Consider the following 8,150-nt stretch of genomic DNA (forward strand, 5'->3'; position numbering starts at 1 on the left):
CTTCTTTTTCTCTTTCTTCTTCTTGCGTCACCGCAACTTCAGATTCTACCGCAATGGGAGATGTCCAACTAAGCTCCTTCTTTTCTCCCTTCACAATCTTCCCACTTCGCAATGTCACAACCCAACATTTCTCTTTACCTGATCCCCCCGGGTTGCATGGAAGTTCAGTTGAACTTGGCAAAGCCCCTTGCGGTCTTCTCTTCAGCTCACTCGCAATCTGGCTCATCTGTAATTCTAAATTGCGGATGTACGTAGCTTGACTTTGAAGCACCGCTTCGTTTTTCTCTATGGAATAGGATTGCAGTGGTTGTGAGTTACTCGCTTGATTGCTCGTTTGACCGTTGTTGTGTGGGAAGAATCCTGGTGGCCCTTCTTTTTGCACCACAGGTTGGAAATTCTGTTGTTGATTCTTCCCAGCAAAATTGGGGTGATTTTTCCACCCGGGATTGTAGGTATTCGAAAAGGGGTTATTCTTTACAAAGTAAAGAGATTGTGGATTTTGCGAGCAATCTTCCATCGCACGCCCATCACTGCAAGTCACACACCTTGCGGTGTCTTGACTGATTGCGTTGATTTGCCCATTTTGCGGTGGTGGGCTGCTGATCGCAATTCCTTGTATTAAGTTCATCATTGCAGTCATCTGAATTTGTAGTGGAGCAATAGCAACATTATTTGCATCATTGTCTTTGAGTCTCAATCTCTGGTCACTCTCTCTCCAATCTTCATGGTTCTTAGAGATACGATCCGAGATATTCTTCACCTCGTCATACATTTTATCAAGCAGACCACCAACGGCTGCCGCATTGGCAGTGGTTTGCGAAGCGGGATTCAAACCATGATAGAAAATCTCCATTTGAAGGCAGTCTGGCAACCCATTGTGTGGACAGTCCCGGGCCAACCTCTTAAACCTCACCCAAGCATCGTTGAGCGATTCGTCCATGTCTTGTTCAAAATTTGTAATAAGTTTCCTTCGTCTGGCATTCTCAGTAGGTGGAAAATACTTCTTCATAAACTTTTCCACAACCTGTTCCCAAGAAGTGATCTCTCCCGGCTCGAGAGAATATGCCCATTTCTTTGCCTGATCACAGAGAGAAAATGGGAACAAAGTTAGTCGAACTTCTTCGGTAGAGATATTCGGGAACACAAAAGTATTGCAGATTTCAATAAAGCTTCGGAGGTGAGCGTGCGGGTCTTCGCCACGCCTTCATCTGAATTGTCCTGCAGTTTAGATCATCTGCAGCATCATCGGTTTCATTTCGAATCTGCTTCCGTCGAGGGCAAGCCTCATGATTCCCAGAGAGAAATCATAAAGGTTTGGCAATGCATAGTCCCTAATGGGTCTATTGCGATCGTTTACCAACATGATTGGATTCTCCATGACATTGTTATCATTTCGTGCTCCGCTTCCAGGCTGCTCCACCATCTCTTCTTTATCTGATTGTTGTTACTGTTGGCGGTTTTTCAATCTCCTTCTAAACGTTCTCTCAATCTCTGGGTCGTAATTCGCTAGAGATTGAGAGTCTACAAAGAAATTAGAAAAATTACCGTTAGCACTCTATTTTTCCGAAGTCCCCGGCAACGGCGCCAAAAACTTGATGCTCGATTTTTTGAAATGGAAATGAGGATCGTATGCATTAATGAAATTGCATTGGGCACTCAAGTTTCCTCAGCAGAATCTAAGTGTAAATTCCACTGAGTTTCCTAGTAAGTCCAGGGTCGAACACAGGGACTTGTGAAAATGCGTTCTAATCTGACTCTCCCGAGCCTAGATTCTAACCTGATCTTCCCAAGTCTAGATCCTGTCCTTAGACTACCCTCCCGAGTATCTCTAATGGACGAATGAAGCATGCATAATACAAGATAATCGCATAGCATGAAGATTCTCTAGTTGTGCTAGCTAAATGCTTCTCAACCCATTCAACTAATTTAGCTACTCATGCGTAAATAACAGAGAGTGAACAGATATAGAGAAATAGATTCCATTTCAATAAATGAGTGGAATACAAAATGACAATGGAAGTTAAAGGTCGAGAGCCTGGTAGAAATTCCTTGCTGACCGAGGCTTTTACATTATAATCTCTATTCGGTTCTAAAGATGTTCTGGTGCTCTCCCAAGCTCACCGGAATGGTCTATCGGCACAACCTTTTCTCTCGCATTCGCCTTAAAACGAAACAAAACTATGAACAAGGGCGTGCGAACTTGTGGAATAAAGAATAGTGAATTGGTGAACCCCTTTTCTGAAGGATGCCTCTAGTATTTATAGAACATCCAAGGTGAACGGTGGCTTCTCTCTCATGATTGTACAGATGGGACGGCTTTAATTCCTGACTGATACGTCATATTTGTCACCGAAAAGCATAATGTACTTGTGATCGTTATCGGCTGTCAACTTAATTCGGATTCGACTGTCATCAGCTTTCTGTCCCATCGCGATTAATTAGCCTTTCACCTAGATGCGCCCACCATTTGCATTGACCAAGTTGTGGCGATCCTTCTCAAGTGAACGTTTGCAAACACGATCACCGCAAAGCCTTGCGGTGAAATTGTGCTCAACCAATGATTTCTATGATCGCAATTCTTGCATTGCATCAACGCATATTCAGCATAAAAACAATAAAATCAATTGTTCCTATGCGTTGAACGCATGAAACCGAATATTATGAAATTAATGCTTGATGGATGCAATTTAACATCTTTTATCAACACAATCTAACATTGTTTAAGAACTTAGCACTATGATAACGTGCATTTCTACCCGTTATCAAGTTTCCTGGTAAGTCCAAGGTCGAACTCAGGGACTTGGGAAAATAGGTTGCGGTGGTAATTTTTATGAAAACTTTGCGGTAACCAAATAAATCAATAGTTGTTGATGTTTACGGTAATGAAAATAAATAAATGCGGCGGTGTTTGAAAAGAGTTGAATAAATGGAAGATGCAATGAGTATGCGGTGAATGGGTTGAGAAAAGTTTTGGCTAACACTTCCTAGGATGCGTTCATGTTATGCGATCATGCAACATGCATACAACAGTAAACCACCTCTCGGTGCGAATGTCACGGCTTATAAGACTAGAACGCATGCGATATATGTGATAAGTCTATAGGACCTACACATAAGCCTCTATTCTTATTTATGCGATGACAAAATGACATACACACAAATAAGGCGACCACATAATATCATTCCTATCTCTATGATGCATGCAATGCAGGTTGGCAAACAGAGCTTATCTCTAAGTCCCTATCTCTTGTTTATGCAGATCTAATCTTGCTCTCTCGAGTCTTAGGTTCTTTCTTCAGACTCTCTCTCGAGTAGCTCTAAAGGGATATTTGACACAGCATAACACAAGATAATCGCAAGCAATGAGCTTCCTAGGTCATGTTAGCTTAGTTCTTCTCAATCCATTTGACTAGTTTAGCTACTCATGCGTACTAAGAGATTGAATAGATGTAGAATAAGAACTTCCATTGTATAAATATAAAGATGAAGTACAAAATAACAATGCAAGGATAGAATAAAGAGCTCGGTAGCAATCTCTTGCTTCCCAGGCTTTTACACTGTCTTTCTACTCGTGTTCAAAAGATAATCTCGCTCTCGCGAGAGTCGGCCCGCTCTCTGCTTCTATGCCTCAAGGTTCTCTCTTGAGTTGCCCTGAGCGATCTCCGGCATCTTTACTATTCTCTTGCTCCGCCTTAAAATAAAAAGGAAAAACTATGGACAAAGACGTGCTGAGCTAACTGATCCGAACTTATGAATTTTCGAACCCCTTTTCTAAAGGATCCCTTTGGTATTTATAGAGCTTTGGGGTGAAGGCAGCTTCTCTCTTATGATTGCTCAGATGGGATGGCTTTAATTCCTTGACTAATGTGCTGAATATTTGTCACTAAAAAGTTGAATGTACTTGTTATCGTTAGCAGCTGTCAGTTTAATTCGGATTCGACCATCATCAGCTTTCTGTCCCATCACGATTAATTATGTCTTTCACCCAGATGCGCCCACCAAGTTGCGCTGACCAAGTTACAGCAATCCTTCTTGAGCAAATTTTTGCAAACACAATCACCGCAAAGCCTTGCGATAATGCTGCGCTCGACCAATGATTTCCTATGATCGCACTTTCTGCCTTGCGTCAATGCATATTCGGCATAAAAATACAAAAATCAACTATTCTTATGCGATGAACGCATGCGATCGCAATGTAATAAACTTAATATTTTTTGGACGCAATTTAACACATTTTATCAACGCAAGCCAGCATTGTTTAAGAACTTAACACTATGATAACGTGCATTTATACCCGTTATCACACCCCCAAATTTAAACAATGCTTGTCCTCAAGCATAAGCTAAAGATTTATTTTAGCAAGTCGACCGCAATGTTCTTTTCCTAGATTTCTCAAAGATACTTCATTCAACTCCTATACACCAAAATTTCCTTAAGTCTTATTCAAGTCTCTTCTTAAAATATTTCTAAGACCTAGGGATTGCAAACTTAACCTTCAAAAGGACTTTACTAAATTCCGGAACATCGCATGATTTCTTTCAAAAAGAAAACTTTTCCACCGGGGTGTCAATTGATTTTTATCCTTGCATATTTCTTGAACATTATTTTTTTTTCTGACCTTGCATGATCCAAGTGCCTTTGCCTTCATTTTGACTTGCCCCTCATGTGTGTCATACAGACATCCAACTACGAGCAATGCCTCTTCCTTCCTCAAACTAACTCACACCTCTTGGCAGCAGAGTTACGGTCATTTATTTATGCATTGATCCAGGCGACTTACTTTCGTTTTGGCTTGCCTCCACGTGTGTCATGCGGACATCCAACTATGGGTAAGTGCACTTCACAACTTAACTCTTATCAACATGGGTTTCCCGTTACGTTGACAGTGGAGTTGTTATTCTCAAATTTTTTTTTTTTTTTTTTTTGTAAAAATAGCAAGGTCGAAAGTAAATACCTCACCCCCAAATTTAAAATGTGGCAATGTCCTCATTGCCAAAAGATTGAAAAAAGTCATGCGATGTTCTTAGAAGGCTTTGTAAAGAGAGTTTGAAAGAAAGCTAGCGGATCCCTAACTTCTAGAAATATTTCATGAGGTGACTATCTTAAGATTAAGTTGACTCTAGTATATACGAAAGAAATAAAAGTATGTTTTTCATCATTGAAATCATAATTGGCAAAGAGACAGCATGCGGTAACTCACTAAATTTATCAATATTAAATCATTGCGGTAATCAAAGAGGATGCGGTGATAAAACTTTTAAAACTAAAATGCGATGCAATAGTGTGAAATTTGAAAAAAAGTGAAGGAAGAATACAACCCCAAAATTTGCGCTGTCACCCACATTATGCATTGACGCATCCTTCTTTGCGGTGATCTATCTTCTTTGGATTGCGGTGATGGAATGAGATAATTTGCTTCTTCGTGTAATACCTTCGCAATCCAGCGCCTCAATCGTTGCAAGAAAAACAGAGAGAGGGTCAAATAAGTTTAAACAAAACAACATTCTTTTACCGCAAAAAAATTTTTTCAGAATAATAAGAGTAAGAATAGATAAAGACTGAAAAGATATAGTGTATTGAAAATTCTAAGTAGTAGAGAAGAATTGAAGATTCCATGATTCCCAAAACTTGCATCCCTGATGGATTTCGATCGTCTGATAACGCAGGTACCACCTACTTCCTTCTTTATTCAAAGTTCTTTAGTTCCACGGAGTCGACTTGGCGATGCCAGCCTTCTCCATGATACGCCTTTACTCTCTGCCCATTAACTTTGAATATGTTGGTTCCGTCATCATTTGATAATTCAACCGCGCCATGCGGAAATACCTGTCTAACTATGAATGGTCCGGACCAACGTGACTTTAATTTTCCCGAGAATAGCCATAGTCATGAGTTGAATAGTAAGAACCTCTGCCCGACTTGGAGGTTCTTACCACATATGTGTTTGTCGTGCCAGCGCTTGGTGCGCTCCTTGTAAATCTTTGTGTTCTCATATGCGTTAATCCTCCATTCTTTTAGCTCGACCAGTTGTATTTTTTGCACTTCTCCTGCTTTCTTCAAATCAAAATTCAGTTTCTTCACCGCTCACATTGCCATGTATTCCAGCTCCAAAGGAAAATGACATGTCTTACCAAATACCAACACATATGGGGACATACCTATGGGTGTTTTAAATGCAGTCCGATATGCCCACAACGCATCGTTGAGCTTTGTTGTCCAATCTATTCGCGAAGGCCTTACTACCTTCTCGAGTATCGGTTTAATCTCCCGATTGGACACCTCAGCCTGACCATTCATCTATGGATGGTATGCGGTGGCCACTTTGTGAAGAATGTTGTATTTGCGCAGCAGCTCCTTAACAGTATGATTGACAAAGTGAGACCTCTCATCACTTATTATGGCACGTGGGGTGCCAAAACGAGTGAAAATGTTCTTCTTCAGGAATTGAGAGACTACCACACCATCGCTTGCGATGCACGCCACTGCCTCTACCCACTTGGATACATAGTCGACGGCTAATAAAAAATAATGTTTACCATTCGAGGGAGGGAATGGTCCCATGAAATCAATACCCCACATGTCAAACAATTCAAGCTCTAAGATGGTGTTCATCGGCATTGCATGTTTCCATGAAATGTTACCTGTGCATTGGCACCGATCACACTTCATGGCATAGTCAGCTGCATCCTTAAACAATGTTGGCCAAAAGAATCCACTATGTAAAACCTTAGCTGTAGTGCGCTGTCCTCCAAAGTGCCCACCATATGGTGAGTCATGGCATTGCGATAATATGCATTGTTGAGCAACATTTAGTACGCATAGTCACAAAATCTGGTCTGCCCCCCTTTTGTACCGGCTCATCCCAGTAATAATATCTGCATTCATTTTTTAGCTTCCTCTGTTGGTGGTAGGTATAATCTTCAGGAAGTTGTCCGCAAACTAGATAGTTGACTATGTCAGCATACCAAGGCAATTCTTCAATATGGAACAGCTGCTCATCCGAGAACACCGCACTCACCTCTGATTCATTGCGGTCAATTTTAGGGTTTTTCAATCTAGACAAGTGATCCGCAACTTGGTTCTCCGTCCCCTTGTGATCAATTATTTCTATGTCAAATTCTTGAAGGAGGAGAACCCACCTGATCAAACTCGACTTTGCGTCCTTCTTTGTCATTAGGTACTTTATTTCTGAATGATCAATATGGATGAGTACCATTGTTCCCAGCAGATATGCTTGAAATTTTTTCAATGCAAGAATTACCGCAAATAGCTCTTTCTCTATGGTAGTATAATTGGTCTGAGCAGGATTTAACGTCTTACTCGCATATGCGATGGGATGTAAGATTGTTTTTCTCTTCTGTGCCAAAGCTGCTCCCATCGCATACCCCCTTGCATCGCACATTAATTCAAAAGGAAGTGTCCAGTCAGGTGCAATTAACACGGATACGGTAATCAGTGCAGTATTCAAAATTTTGAATACGTTGAGGCAATTGTCGTCAAAATCAAATTTTCTATCAGCCTCCAACAACACACTCAGTGGTCGTGCTATTTTCGAAAAGTCTTTGACAAAGCGTCTATAGAATCCAGCATGCCCCAAGAAACTTCGAACAACCTTCAAGGTTGTTGGAGGTGAAAGTTTTTCAATTGCTTCAATTTTTTATTTATCCAACTCCAACCCGTCCTGAGAAACCTTGTGCCCTAACACAATGCCCTCCTTAACCATAAAATGGCATTTTTTCCAATTAAGGACGAGATTCATCTCTTCACATCTTTTCAATATCTTCTCCAAGTTGGCTAGACAGACTTCATAGGTGTGCTCATACACAGAGAAGTCGTCCATGAAGATTTCAACAGAGTCCTCAAGATAGTCTGAAAAGATGGCCATCATGTACCTTTGGAACGTGCTTGGTGCATTGCAGATGTCAAATGGCATGCGGCGAAAAGAAAAGGTCCCATATGAGGAGGTGAATGTGGTCTTGTCATGGTCTTCTGGAGCAATCATAATCTAGTTGTACCCGGCATAGCCATCCAGGAAGCAGTAAAAGTCATTTCCGACTAGACGGTCTAGCATTTGGTCAATGAACGGTAGAAGGAAATGATCTTTCTTTGTGGCCGCATTCAGCTTGCAGTAGTCCATGCAAATACGCCAC

Source organism: Benincasa hispida, chromosome 9 (genome assembly GCF_009727055.1).
Source record: "Benincasa hispida cultivar B227 chromosome 9, ASM972705v1, whole genome shotgun sequence".
Classification (NCBI taxonomy): Eukaryota; Viridiplantae; Streptophyta; class Magnoliopsida; order Cucurbitales; family Cucurbitaceae; genus Benincasa; species Benincasa hispida.